Consider the following 14759-nt stretch of genomic DNA (forward strand, 5'->3'; position numbering starts at 1 on the left):
TATCTTGAAACAGCATTTCCTGAGATGTTTAACAAAAGGAAGGATCACAAGGACAGGTCATAGATCAGACCCAAGTTCTTCTGTGTCTTCCAATTGCCTGAGCCGTATGAAGAGATGATGAACAAAAGGCGGTTCTCTGACTGAGGACCATCGAGTGCCTATTGCACACTCCCTGCCTTATGACCTCTGTCGTGTTTTGCAGACTGCATTGGAAATTGGCAGCACTAGCTTTACCTAGATTTAGAAACTCCTGAATATGAACTAAAATATCATGATATTGGACCTTAAGCGAGTTACTCAGGTCACTATCAACCAACCTGGATGTCTTTTATCAATCACACAGAGCAAGAAAATCTGACCTTACCCTGTTTTTATGATTGAGTAACACAGGCCAGCAATATTGCTTTGCATATAAATGTTTTACAAAATCATCTTTTGAGGTCATATTTTCCACCAGTCATTTGGTTCCCATTTATTCTTGTCTAGGAATACTAGGGAAGAGTATAAGCTTTCCTTTGCAGTTCTCCAGCTTTTCCCCTATGGCTCAGAGGCATGGTGGAGCATGTGGAGGCACTGGTGTGGGGGAATCTGTAATTTTTATTGTACTTTTATCTGCATATACATTTATTTCCATATCCATCTGTGTGTGAAGATCCTCAGTTGCCAGCTGAGTCTGTGTAGGCTGTGAAACTTCAGTTCTGGCCTCATTTTGTTTGGGATCCATGTACCCTTGGTCTCTTCTGGGAACCAGAAGTGCTAAAATAATACATAAGCTACCCCCTATGAAAAATATGATGGTGGTGCTTTGCCATATACCTAAATTACTCTTATATTGCTATGATAAGTTATCATGAACAGAAAAAACTTATAGAAGAAAGAATGTATTTGAGCCTTATGGCTTGAGGATTAAAGTCTGTAACCACCATGGCAAGAATCACAACAATAGGTAGGCCAACATGGAATGGGAGCAGTAGCTGTGAGTTCACATCTTGAGATACAACCACAGGCAGGGAAAGCTCACTAGTACGGGCTTTTGAAACCTCAAAGCCTACTCCACAAGAACACATCTCCACACATCCTAATCTTCCCAAATACTTTCACCTACTAGGACCAATCATTCAAACATATGAATCAACGGAGGATGGGCATTCTCAATCACATCTTTCATTGGTTCACCCTTTCATTAAATTTCAAATCTTAAAGTCATCCAACTACGAAGATTACAGATGTAAGTCCAATATTGGGTTTCTGTTTCCCTAATGCTCAAGGCAAATTGCAGTTTATATCTTAATTTTGTATAGTTTTGCTAACTGTAAGCAGTGATAATGTTCAAGGATAGTCAACACAAGATTAATTATATACCCACAAGTATTCTATTTTTAATATTCAGTTTCTTAGTTAGGCACATTATCTCAACCTTAAATAAATAGTTTCTTTTTTTTTCTAAAAAGTATCATATGTAGCTGATGAATGGGAAAGCATTGTGGGTTGGTTGTTATCCTCCAATTGTCCTGATGTAGCTATTCTTTCTGAGGTTACTGGATTGTACCAGTGTCCTTTTCATGCCTCTGCCCTTGGGAATAATTTAATTTACAAAGAATCTAAGATCAGCTTTTCAGGGAATAAACAAATTAATTATTTAATATAATTTTTCAATCATAAATCTTATGCCTACCACATGTTTAGAAAAAAAATCAATATTATTTTGACTTAAGTAACACTCTCATTTTAAAATTTTAAAGTGCTACAACTTACACAGAGAGCCCTTTAGCAGCTTCAGAACATTTGAGAATAGGACCTGCTTCCTCCTAGCTGAAGATTCACCACCATTTTAAGCTGTCTTTTAACCCTTTGTCCTTTCTTTCTTTCTTTCTTTCTTTCTTTCTTTCTTTCTTTCTTTCTTTCTTTCTTTCTTTCTTTCTTCACTATTTTGTTTTATTCTCAATTCAGCTAATGTAACAGTGACAACTAACACTAAATGTTGCTCCATACCAAGAACTTTTAATATTTTTAAGACCTTAATAAGTTTCCATATAATAACAGAGATGTGGAAAAAAATACCTGATTCTAGAACAGTTAGCTGGCCCTATTTTCTTCTTCAATTGAAAGGCATTTCTAGAGGCAAAGAGCAACTACATCAATTCTCAAGTGGATTATGAATTTTAAGAGACATTAATATTTATGCTCCTTTACCAAGAGATATTACTAAAGGAATGAATTAATTTTGTGTTATCCCAATATCTACAAAATGATCACTTGAATAATAATTTTAAAAGTTATTTGTCCAATTAAATTATTTTAGCAAAATTTCCCTTAAGTGCCAAAATTACCTCTACATAGGATTTCTGATCTGATCTGAGGATTAAGTCTGACTCATCAGTAGATTTCCTGAAAGGTCAAGGGACCTGGGCTTTTGGTGTCAGTCACAGGCAAGCACAATGGTAGAGATGAAGACAAAACCTCTGATCTGGTCAGTTAGTCTGCAGAAAGAACAATGTTAGAGCTCCTGTGGACTGCTCAGTCTAAGAAACTCCCTGGGGAGAATCCTCTTAACTGCTGTGTGTCTCAGCACCCTATAGCAGCTTGATTCAGCCAATGTACCTATTTATAGACTAATTGGTAATGAATCAACTCTGACTACTGGTGAGATGGAATAAAATAATTTTCCTTCATCTTCTAACTACATACAATAAAATACCAAGATATTATATGACATGGTATGGTATGATATAATATAATGTGATATGATATAAAACTAGAATCTGACTGTCTAGGTTCCTGAAACTAAAAGAATGATGTGATAGTAAATTTTGGTGATTGATATTATAGTTGAAGAAATTAAAAACCTAAAACTTCCAAAAGATGCAGACAAAAATGAAAAACAAAACAACTCATTCCATTATATGAGACCAATGAACTAGGAAAAGACAACCTTAATGACAAAAGCCTTTAGAGAATAAGTGTTCAGTGATGGCCAATACCATAGGAAAAACTATGACCCACCGCAGATGCACCAGCAAAGGCGGAAGTGGCAAATCTAAACCGTGCTCACCACAAAGAATGTAGGATTTCAGATGCAGGATTTCAGAAAGACCTATTCCTACAACTTATTTAAAGTGTCAGTGAAGAAAGGGTGGAGCGTCAAGATGTCTATACCTGCATCAGTAATAAAATTCTATTTTTTGATTCTAAGCTGGATTAGAGTCGGAGGAATGCAGTTAAGAGAGGTTTGTATAGGACTCATCATTTAAAAACAAAATACCCAAAATGCATGTTTCAGTCACTTTTCATTTTATTTCAATTAAAAAAGAATCAATACATACCAACTTTGAGATGACATAGACCATATATTTTCTCACAAAAGTTTTAATGAACTCACCATTAAAATTTTTCAGTGAACGATTACAACTACTCTTAAAACAGAATCTCTGCCAAGAAAATGAAGCTCTTAAGGAAGAAGTGGTGATAAAGATATCAATAGGGTAGAAATCAGTAAAAGCAAAACAGAAATAACAAACACAATGTATAGGTTCAATATCAGAAGGACTAATCGAATGATTCCTTCAGTACAATAGAAAGTACCTATTTTAAACAAGAAAAAAAATGAACAACAGCAAATAAGTTGAGTGTGGCATCAGACACATGATACTAGATAAGACCTGAGCAGAGAAGAAAAAAATACTAAAAGACATTATGGCAAATTTAGAAAAGTGAATCAAGCTAAAATATAAAAAAGTTGATTTGAGCCCTACAACGAATGTAAGTGTTAGGCCCAGTGTAGTCAACATTTAGAAAACTGAAAACAAAGCAAAATATATTGAAAGCAAGACAAATACAAAATTGCAACCTTTACATTGGTGAAAAAATTTTAATGGTAGTAGACTTTTCAATAGAACCCATGAAGTGCAATAAGAAACAGCAATATAAAAAGAACAGGTAAAGAAAAAAAATTAAACCAGGCCAGAAACCAATATCCATTGATGATATTCTTCAGTAATGACAAAGGGTCTGGCATGGATGGTGACTTTAGCATCAGTACTCAGAAGGCAGATGCTAAAGAACCTCTGTGAGTTCAAGGCTAACCTAGTCTACATAGTGATTCTGTTTCCAAAAAAGAAAAAAAGAGGAAATAAAGCTGAGAATTTGTAACAGGAAAATCCAATCCTAAAATAATGACAAATTTATTATAATATTCATGAATGCACATTTCCTCTGTGTTTTGCAAAATTATAACTTGACAGTTGAAATAACTATAACACATTCTAACACTGCTCTAAGTTTGTTTAAATATATTTCAAATGTTTGTTATAAATGAGAGTTAAAAACATAAATAAAGGTAGACTTTCTATGCTTTAACTGATAATGTCAATAAGGTTAGATGTGATATGTTCAGTATATACTATATATTCCTAGAACTACAAAGATACACAAGAAAGATAAATTTATGATACTCTAGACAATTGAATTTCTAAAACTCAATGGAGTAACTCAGAGGTCAGTAATTAAAAAGGAAAATAAATAAGCAAAGAAACAGAGAAAACAAAAAGCCAATAAAAATACCATAGTTAATCCTTAATATATAAACGATTAATTTAAGCATAAATGGCACAAATATGTCAACTAAAAGAAACCAACAAAAAGAATTACAGTCATAAACTCTATAACCTATCTAAAAATAAATAAGTAAATAGTTTTCATGTGTAATAATACACGTAAGTTGGAAGGCAAAGGATGGAAAATAATGTGATATGCAAATGTAAGGTGGGAGAGTAAAGTGTTTATATTAGCACTAAATAAAAGATATTTCAGAGTCAATGAATTCACCAGAGACAAAGACAAAAAGTTTAATCTACAATTAGAAATAGCAATCCTTGGTAGGTTTTTGTGTGCCCCATACAACACACCTGCCTAAATAAGATAGAAGTAAAAGGAGAAACAGATAGTTATACAGCAGTGGGTGGTTATTCAAATGCCTTCCTCACCCAGAGATAAAACTCATGGAGGCAAAGTATCAGTGACATCAGCCAAAAGTCCTTAAGCCTCAATCATAGGACATTCCATGTAATACCATTAAAATGCACAGGTTTAATTGTTCATGGAAAACACACCAAGACATACCACATCCTGGGTCATAAAACAAATTTTTTATGACTAAAATCATACAAAATATATTCTTTAGCCAAGTGAAATAGAAATTGAATGGAGTATCTGAAGATAACATAAAAAAAAAAAAGAACTCTTGAAAGCTAAGCAACCTACTTCTTAAATGATCTATAACTCAGAGGATACCCCAACAGAAAATTAAAACTTACACTAAGCAGAATGAAAATGAAAATATAGTATAGGACAGATGTAGGTACTGGCTAATGCAGTGCTTTGTGGGGAGTGTGATGTCCCAAATGCTTTTGCTGTAAGAGGTGGGAAAAGGCCTTAATTTAACAATCTAACCTCTTATCTGAAAAGGCTAAACTCCGCCAAACAATAAAAAACTGAAATAAACTGAAAGAAAAAGAAATAAATGCAACATTAAAAACTACTAAAATGAGTCAGGGAGAGGGCTCTGCCAGTTGGAATACTCTCCATGCAGTCCTAATGATCTTTGTTCAAGACAGGAATCTTATATAAAGATGAAAGGACAGAAATAACAACTTGACAAAGTTGATAGAAGGTAATAGATAATAGGTAGATAGGTAGATGTTAGATAGATAGATAGATAGATAGATAGATAGATAGATAGATAGATAGATAGATAGATAGATACATAGATTAGAGAAAAGAGAAGACTTGCATACACTTGTAAAAAAAAAAAAAAAACAAAGGGTATCACTTAAGATGCTGTAGATAGGCAAGGTTTCCTAAGCAGATATTAGAAACAACTACCCCAGAAATGTTCTCATCTTAAATGATAGTGCCAATTACTTGAAATGACAAACTGCAACTTGCACAACAAGAAACTAAAATGTTGGTTTTCATAGACTTAGAAAATGAATTTCTTATTTTAAAAATCCTCCAAAGCAATTTCTAAAGCAGAATGTTTATTTAGACAATTCTTCAAAATGTATAAGAAATTGACACAAACTCTGCATGTAATATGTCTTCCAGAAAACAAGGAAAGTAGAGAGCTAGTTAATTTGTATCAACCCCTTGAAATGTATTAGTTATAAAATTATATATATATTTAAATTAATTTACATAAAATATAATTAGACATATATATTTAAACACATATATACATTAAACACATATATTAAAACACCATGACCAAATGCTGTTTATTCCATTTGATATTATGCTGGTTTTGTATTTGATAACAAGTCAGTGTAATCTGCTTTTAATAAAAAGCTAGGGCAGAAAACTTTAGCAGATTGTATTAATTAATATAGAGACAAAGCTTATCATCTGATTGTGAGAGCATCTTTTGCATAATCATAAACAGTAGTGAACTTCCTCATCTTCAAAAGAACATATACACATGCTATAAATAACATTCATAATATTGAAAAACAAAGCAATTTCTCCTAACTTTGGAATCTAGACACATCCTACGGGATATATCTACATTACAGTGTCCACATTTATGTCTCAAGGACCATTGTGGGATTTGGGGGAGGGGTTGTAAGAGCCAGCATACCAGGAAGTCTGCCAAGAGATAGTCTTACCTAGAAATGGTTGCATACACCACAGGAACAATATCAACCAATGAACCTGTTAATATCGAAGAAGGTAAACCTTATGGTGCTTTACCCTTAGACAAAGTACTAGAAGAATGCAAAGACTCTTAGGAAAGTAGAGTTATCCTTTAGTAAGAATGAGCCTCCTTATTTATTGTCCAAAGCAGAGGAGTGTCAACCATGAAGTTATATACACACAAACATCAAAAGGAAACTCAGTCATTTGTAGTTTGTACTGTGTGTGTGTGTGTGTGTGTGTGTGTGTGTGTGTGTGTGTGTGTGCGCACATGTGTGAATAATAATATAAGAGCAAGATGTGATCAAAGTTGTGGGACAATGAACCATGTCAGGAAACTTGATAAGTTAGAGCAGGTCTGAGACCCCAGTAAGCAGGTACATACCTGAGAAGATAGGCACCTCCTTGCTCCCTACTAGATTCTTGGCCTGGCACATCTGCAACATTTCCTCTATAAGGAAACGTGAACTGTGGTCACATAGTCCCAGGACAGTTCTCCATGCTAATTCAAATACAAATTGAATGGAATAACTGAAAATAAGACAAAAAAGTCAGAACACTTGAAAGTCTATAAGATTCCCTTCCCAGACAGTCCTCCCTGCAAAAGGTATTTAATCAGTGCTCCATCCTGAGAAGTTGGTATGCATCTATTTTCAATGATGAACAGTCACTAATTGGTATGGATAAACATAGATTGACTCTTCCATTGAACTGTCATAAGGAACATGGAGAAGGCCTTTGCTTACAGAGCCACAGCCTAAGTCTTCCTTAGAAGGCCTATCTGACCTTTCAGACAACTGCTGCTACCATCTTAGATGAGCTAAGCCAGAGTTCCCCATTTCCCTGGTTCTGGGTTTCATTGCTGTCCTCAACCTGCAGGCCTCCAATGGTCCTGGCCTCCTCACAGGCCTATGGACCCCACTCTATGTTCCAAACTCCTCTGTGCAACACCCCAGTGGCAACTGGATGCCCCAGGTTTCAGGGTACCTCCAACTCCTGCCTCCACCATCTTAGACTGTGTATTCCTACCCCGACCCCCACCAGCAGTGTTTTGGTGTTTCCCTAAAGCCGAAAACTCAAGGAGATCATAGTCAGACGCTTGCCACTTTTTGCCATCACTGGGAATCATGTCCCACACCCCAGTGGCTGGGCAGAGCACAGCCCCACACAATGTGACAACCAGGGAGCATGGGAGTGGATCAAGGGAGGGTAGCTGAAAAGGGACTGAACAGAGAAAAGGGAAGGGAAGAGTAGAAGATTTTCCTTCAATTAAGACATATTAGAAATGACTACTTTTTAAAAATTAAAACATCAGGTTATTTATCAGGGCATATAATTGGGTCAATGTAACTAAAAATAAAAATTCAAGAAAGCTAATTCAGCTCTGTGACTCAAAGTATTAAAGTAGATACAAACTAAAGAATCCTAAACTCATGATACTGAAGTGCTTACAGAGAATAAATTCTCTGGGAATCTGAATTATCACTAGGAGAGTATCCTCTTAATAGGAAAAAAATGATTTCTAGGAAAGGCGCACATCTTGTTTCCAAGGATCTTTGCTTAAGGGGGCCTTAGCCAAGTCAGACCCCACATAAAACCAGTAATGAAATTCTAACCAAAAGAAGCAAATTCAAGCTAATAAAGTATTTCCCAGATCGGGAAAAAGCCAACTAAAGAAACGGAGTCCACTGAGGTCTCAATGCAGGCACTCCCTGTCACCTTCATCATGTTCTTAGCCAAATGCCTCTCTCTAAGGCGGCAGTACACCTTACATCTTAACACACTTCTGAAACCAAACATGTCTACCTTGATAATTTTCTGAGAGCACCTGTTCATAACAATGTCATGATTTAGGAAATGGCACAAGGAATAGCAACGTTTGTCCATACTCACACGCTGAGTAAGAATACATATTAAAAAGCAAAACTATGATGAGTTGCATATGACCCTTGAAAGTGTGACCCATGACTACAGGAGCTATAACAAGGGTTGTACCAGGCAAGGCTGGACAAGTAGTTGTTGGGCAAATGTCTTTGTAGAAGTATTTTTATGAGGTTTTGGTGACCCATGGGCAAAGCTATGCTTTTTTCCCAATGTTTTGTTATAGTGAGACAATAAAAGATGGAAACCTCTTTCTTCATAACTTCCTGCCTCTATTTATTTTTCTGAGGGCTGCCGCAACTGTCTTAACTCCATTTGATCCTGTCAACACTTCAAAGAGTAATTGGAAATGAACCAATTATTTCCCAGTGTAATTACCAAAATATAAAACTTACGATATATATCTGACATTTACTGATATAGTATGCAACAAAAACTGGAAGTGAGTTTCAATTGTTCTGTACCTTCCCAATAGGTAGGAGTGCAAATTGCATATTATATTAAAAACCTGTAGGATTCTAAGCACTGTAATATGAAACTGTGAAAGTGTCTGTGATTCTATAAACGACTTCAAATATAATTTTAATACCACTACAGTTTTTTAATGAACCCATAATTGAAGTTAATGATAAATTCAGTTAGAAATGAGTGACAACAGTTTTTCTTTTTCTTTTTTCCCCCACTAAGCTCACAGATATATTCAAAATCCCTTGTGCAGAAATGTTCACTCATTTATGAGACTGCCTGGAGGAAGTCTTGCTCCATCCAAAGGGTTACCCTCAGAGACAAATTCAACAGTCACCATTCCTCTTTAAATTGTGACTGATAAAGGGTTTATTTTGTCAGATTTTATTGTCATGCAGCTAGAAACTTATTCTTACTGTAATGCTTGTCTGTCCCAAGACCATTGCTTCAATCTTTCATGTTACATTTAAAATTAGGGCATATTTTCTAGATTTATATGCAGTGCTCTATAGATAATGTTATTACTCCCAAGGAACAATGGAGACCTATTACAATTGGGCACTGACTGGCTATCTAGTTATATTAAGGCATTAAGGTAAATGATGAAATGTTGATTGTTTTGTGACTATTGGGAGAACTTGGAGATTTATTATAGATTTTGTTCTTGTTGATGCTGTTCATACTGCTGCTATTATTGATATGAAATATTTAATAAAATGAAAGCTAGTAGGAAAATACATATGTCTAGAGTTTTTGAATAGTCATAATACAATAGAAATATCTGGGGGACAGAGGTTCAAATCCCATCTCCTCCTACATTAACATATGGTGAGACTTTTTTTTTCTGACATATAAGGTAACTGAATGAGGAATTATCTTACTTCAGTAACTTTAACTTTCTGAAAATACAGTTTTTCACTTTAGAATTTTAGAATTTTGTAAACTTCTATGGTTTTTAATTTAGTGCTAGAAATGATGGACTAACAGTTGTAATATCCCACATCTGTAGATTACCTTTTGCCACTCTGACCACATAAACATTGTCCATTAAACATATGTTATTTCAGTATTTAGAACTTGCTAATAGCTCTTTTAATCTGTCAAGCTTTTACATGATTATCCTTCAAAATAATGTAACTCTACTTGACACAAATTCTGTGAGAGTTTTGAAAAATTATATGTTTCTGGTTTAATTTTATTTATTTATATTTTTTATGTGTGAATGTTTTCCCGAACTATAAGCTAGCAGATATGTAACCACATTAGGGTTGCAAGGATCCACTTAATAACAATCAACTATCGACATCATATGTATTTATCTACTTGAAATCATTTCATTAGTCTGAAAATTAAGCATATGCTGCTACTGAGAGGAGGAACAAGAGAGACTGGTTTGCTCAGGAGACTGGTAACGGCATGCAGAGCTATTTATCTTGAGATTATAGGGCTGGCTTCAAGCAAGAAGCTAAAGATGGTTATATGGAGTTCAGATGCTTGGAAAACAAAACAGGGTGCTAGAAATTGAACTTTGGTCCTCTTGAAGAGCAGTAAGTATTCTTAAACACTATGCAGTCTTGCCATATCCTGTCATAAAAACAAAACAAAACAGAACACTATGGTTATTCTGTATTTACTTGTTTTACTGTTTGTTTCTAGTGTTAGTATATAGGTGCCTTCCCTGATTATCACTCTCTGTTCGATCTTCGGCTGTGACTTGCTGTGAAAAGCAGGTGTATAAAGATCACATTGTGAGGTTGTAGGTCCTTTCTTCCGTTGATCTATATGATAAGATGCAGTGATGTTTGTGCCCAGAGATACTCCAGCACAGTTAAGGAGGGTAGTACTTTGCATCCTACTCCAGGTGTGTGCCTTAGACTATCTATAGAGCATTTTCCAATTGTGTCAGTGCTCAAACAGGAACTGTCTCATCTTGGAAAGAACAAATGATGGGAAAACCCAATGTCAGAAACCCAACACCTTGAGGTGTCTGTCGTTGCAGCTACACACAGTTGCAGGTGAATTTGCTCTTTTGTCTCATTGTCAACCTGTGTGTTTCATACTGTCTGAGGGACCTGCTGCCTTGTTGGAAACTCAAAGCCCTGGGAAAACCTCTCCCAGCCAGAGCTGTGCCTGACCTGGGCTTCTTGTTTGCTCTCCTCCTATCTCATTAATGCAGCTGTGAGTACATTTCCAGAACTCTTCACCTGACACTGTGATGAGGGATCAGGTGCCAGGTAGAGTAATCAATCTGGAGGGCTTTTAGCTTCGCATCCTGCCACTGTTTGACAGCATGTCTCCGTCAAGGAGACTGTCTTCCTTAGATCGATAAATCAATCAGTTCTTTTTACATCTTATGAAGCACTCCTCACGCCCCATGTCACTCACACGGCACCACACACAAGTGGAGAAATCAGAGCTGAGATTGGCCTAAACCATCCCCATTCACATTCTAGCCTATAATCGCAGATCTTTCCCCCAAAATCAATTCCCAGTTCAGTGGTAATGGATCACAGTCCAGTTCTTCATTCCTATAAACCGAAGAGTAAGTCTGCAGAAGGTGTTGGAGATCTAGTGTGTTTAAAACAAAATAGACTGCATCTATAATTCAGAGGACACAAATTGCAAGGTTTATGATTAGAACTGATCATGGGAGATAGAGCAGGCTTTATTTAAATGTAATTGATTTACTGATGCTGCATAAAGGAACTCCAGAACTCTCCAAATCTGTCTAGATTGTAAAGGTGGTGGCCAAGTGTTCATGCTCCTGTACCAAGCAATGGCTGTCTGTCTTGTCAGCAAGAATGTAGGGTAAAAGAAGTGAATGATTAAAGGGAAGTCACAGCATTTGTTTCTCATGATGTGTTTGCTTCTAAGATATTTAAACATTGAACTGTACAGTATTGTGCATAGAGTACAAACTAAGCACTTAAATAGTATCTGATGTCTTCTAGGTACAACTTTAGAATCTAAGACCCAACTCCCTTATTCAGGGACATGTTGCTGAGAAATGCCAGGCCCAAGATCTCTCCCAATAACCACCATGCTAAGTTCCATTTTAATGTTTCTCATTTCTCTAAGGAGACATGACTTTCCTTCCAGAGCATGTGAAGGAATAGTTCTGGACATAAGGCAGCTCAGCAGTTCCTTGTGTAGGGAGAGAATCTTTGAAGAGACACCTGGCTGCATTTATTGTTATTCCCCAACTAATCACCTTTGCATGAAGATTCATGCAAAGAAAACTACCCTAGTGAGTAAGACAAGGACTGATGAGTTTCTCAAAAACAGATGTGTTGAAATGAAGCCCACTCCTTCCTGAAAGTACATACAGAATATAGGATGAGAATTGTCTCAGTTAAAAGAATCTGCTATTCAGTCAGAAAGCAAATTTCAACTGTGACCCTGAATAAATCTCATAAATGATATGGATGTCTGTTTCTTCATCTGCCTCTGTGAGGACTAGAATACAAGTGCACAAGAAATTAGCATAAAGCAATCCCAGTGGTGGGCCCAAGTATTGTATACAACCTACCCTTACACTCTTGTGGCTTGAGATTATAATGGTTTCTTTGTTTGTTTGTTTTTTGTTTTGTTTTGTTTGTTTGTTTGTTTTTGTCACTTGCCCCAATTTGGTAGTTGATGCAGCTTTACAATAAGGTTTCAATTCTACTAGTCTTCTCTTTTTAAGCATCTAAGTCCTAATTTTAAGAGAGGCTACACCACCATTTCCCCCAACATTTCCAAATCATGCCATCGTTTCTAACAGAGCAGTTTTTAATAAGCAGTTTCAGGATTTTACTGAGAATTGAGAGGGTCAAGGCCTGTAAGGACAGCAGGTATGGTGTGACTAAATAGGTTATAAACAGAGACTTGGCCTGCTAGCTATTCTTTATTAATAGCAATACACATTAGAAAAAGCTGTAGGCATTACATTTTTCCAAGGTCTCAGAACTCCCATCTACCTACTTTCTTTTGAATAAACAAAAGGTGTCATGTTGAAAAATATAGTTCATTGCTTTAGAAACACACTCAAATTAATTTTCTTTAGGGAGTTTCCTGGAGTATTTGTGGTGGGTGGGTGTATACAATGAAAGTTAAGAGAAAATATGAGAGTAGAGGGAAGGGGAGGAGACAAAGGACCCAAGAGAAGTGGGAAGAGCAGAGCATAGGGAAGAGAAGGAGGGGAGGGGAAGGTCAGTACAGGGAAAAGGAAGCACAAAGGGGAAAGAGGGGAGAGGAGAATGGAGGGCAGATAAATGGAGGGAAGGAAGAAGGTCAGGAAAAGGAGAAGAGAGATCTTTGAATGAGCAATTGTCTATATACCTAAACCTAAGAATCTATCCTAGATTGAAAGATTGTTAAGTTGCTTGTCTGAACAGGGAACTGAAAAGCTGGTGTCCTGTTTCAATTACCCTGGAAATGAACCTGGACTGAAGTCAGAAAGCAAAGCCAGTGGCTATTTGGCAGGTAGATCAGGGAGAATAAAGAGAAAGCTTCTGCTCAGAATGGCCAGGATGCACTTTCCTTTACATAAAACAACCCCATATTAGGGCTAGAAGGTATTTTGGAGATCCTCTGAGCTCTTGTCCATCTCATCCTAACCCTAGCCCCACCATAGAAAGGTGACAGACAAGTTATTTATTCGGAGTGTCACAACTTGTACTAGCCCTCAAATTCCCTGGGTTGTAGCCAAGGATTCTTTTCAATAAATTCTATTATCTCTTCAAACTGACAGTAGTCCACATGGGCTTTGACTTTCCCAAACCCACATTGTGGTGACAGCCTGCTAAAATGAGCATCTAAACTGATAATGATAGTTCATTTCATATGGGCCATAAAGTAGCAATAACTGTCTTTAGCTTCTTGGTTGAAGCCAGCCCTATAATCTCAAGATAAATAGCTTTGCGTGCTGTTACCAGTCTCCTGAGCAAACCAGTCTCTCTTGTTCCTCCTCTCAGTAGCAGCATATGCTTAATTTTCAGACTAATGAAATGATTTCAAGTAGATAAATACATATGATGTCGTTAGTCAATTGTTATTAAGTGGATCCTTGCAGTCCTAATGTGGTTACATATCTGCTAACTTATGTTCTAATTTCCTAATTGTATATCTTTTTGAACCATAGATGGCCAACATATTTGTATCCCATTTTATCCTCTGGGAAAGCAAACTGTTCCATCCATCTCCCAAACATTTTTCTTAAAAGTAAATGATAAATCTGGGTGGTGCCAGTGCATGCTTTTAACCCCAGCACACAGTAGGCAGAGTCAGACTGCTCTCTGAGTTCGAGGCCAGCCAGGTCTGTAGAGCAAGTTCCAGGACAGCCAGGGCTACACAGGTAAACTTTATGTCTAATAAGCCAAAATGCAAATGAAAAAGGCAAATACATGTAGCCCAGTTTCTATACAGTTTCAATGAGGGAATTACATGAGATAGACAGAGAATTTTGGCAAATTTAAAACTAGAGCCATTAAAAGATTCATGTGTTGCGACATCTGGTGCCAGAGGCCTGTAATTCTCTTTCCTCATGAGCCTGAGGCAAGAAGGTCGCTATTTCAAAGCAAAGCTGGGCAACTTAGTAAGGAACTCCCTCAAAGAAAAACCATGAAAGTGGAAGAGAAGGTACGTCTCTCAGTAGGAAAGTACCCAGATGGGAAGGACCCATGTTCAGTTCACAGTGATGCAAACATAAAGGTAAAAAAAAAAAAAAAAAAAAAAAAAAAAAAAAA

At 36.5% G+C, this 14759-nt stretch overlaps 1 protein-coding gene and 1 pseudogene across 2 annotated transcripts in view; one reads left to right on the forward strand and one right to left on the reverse strand.

Moving 5' to 3' along the window:
• The window catches only part of Lsamp (limbic system associated membrane protein), a 2126592-nt gene that overhangs the window by 391233 nt on the left and 1720600 nt on the right, over positions 1-14759 (forward strand). The window lies entirely within an intron of this gene.
• Positions 1-14759, reverse strand: part of LOC110329415 — a 96934-nt pseudogene that overhangs the window by 24500 nt on the left and 57675 nt on the right.

This window comes from Mus pahari, chromosome 12 (assembly GCF_900095145.1).
Source record: "Mus pahari chromosome 12, PAHARI_EIJ_v1.1, whole genome shotgun sequence".
NCBI lineage: Eukaryota > Metazoa > Chordata > Mammalia > Rodentia > Muridae > Mus > Mus pahari.